We start from the raw sequence: 1,252 nt of genomic DNA on the forward strand, positions 1-1,252 counted from the left end.
CAGTTTTTTGGTTTCTTGCTTATATCTCGAAAACAGTTACTCCTATCAATTTTTATCTTTTTATTAAAATTAAAGCTGATAAAATTTCCTACAAAATAGTAATTTGCATTTTTCATGTAGGACTAACCATAAGCGAGATATAAGTTTGAAAATAATTAATATTTAAAAAAAAAGTGTTTTAACAGAAAATGTCTTGGGATTTAAAATACACTTAATTTATTGGGTCCAATAGTTTATTAGAAGAAAAAGGAGGTGACATAAAAGTCACTGAAGTCTTCAGAGTCGATTTTAAATGCTGCATTTTCGTCTTCGTCTCAAACATTGAAAACTGAATTACATTTTTGTTCAGTAACAGTTACAGTTTTCTTATTGGTTTTTTGCTTATATCTCGAAAACTGTTACTCCTATCAATTTTTATCTTTATTTCAAAATTAAAGCTGATAAAATTTCCTACAAAATCGTTATTTGCATTTTTCATGTAGGACCAACCATAAGCGAGTTATAGAGTTGGATATAAATAATATTTAACAAAAATTTGCTTTAAAATAAAATGTTTGAAAAACTGAAATTAAACTAATTTAATTGGGTCTAACACTTTAGTAGAGGAAAAAGAAAAAGACATAAAAGTCACTAAAGGTTTCAGAGTCGTCTTTAGTCGTCATATTAATAACAATAACATTAGTGATAATAATACTAATAGTACTAAATTTGCTTATATGCAAACGCTTAATTAAGGTAACAGTGTTTTGGTTTCTTGCTTATATCTCGAAAACAGTTACTCCTATCAATTTTTATCTTTTTACTAAAATTAAAGCTGATAAAATTTCCTACAAAATAGTTATTTGCATTTCTTTTGTAAGACCAACCATAAGCGAGTTATAGAGTTGGATATAAATAATCTTCAACAAAAATTTGCTTTAAAATAAAATGTTTGAAAAACCGAAATTAAACTAAATTAATTGAGTCTAACACTTTAGTATAGGAAAAAGGAGAAGACATAAAAGTCACCAAAGTCTTCAGAGTCGTTTTTAGTCGTCATTTTAATAACAATAACATTAATAATAATAATACTAATAGTACTAAATTTGCTTATATGCAAGCGCTTTATTAAGGTAACAGTTTTTTGGTTTCTTGCTTATTTCTCGAAAACAGTTACTCCTATCAATTTTTATTTTTTTACTAAAATTAAAGCTGATAAAATTTCCTACAAAATAGTTATTTGCATTTTTCTTGTAGGACCAAGCATAAGCGA

Source organism: Tribolium castaneum, chromosome 8 (assembly GCF_031307605.1).
Source record: "Tribolium castaneum strain GA2 chromosome 8, icTriCast1.1, whole genome shotgun sequence".
NCBI classification, from domain to species: domain Eukaryota; kingdom Metazoa; phylum Arthropoda; class Insecta; order Coleoptera; family Tenebrionidae; genus Tribolium; species Tribolium castaneum.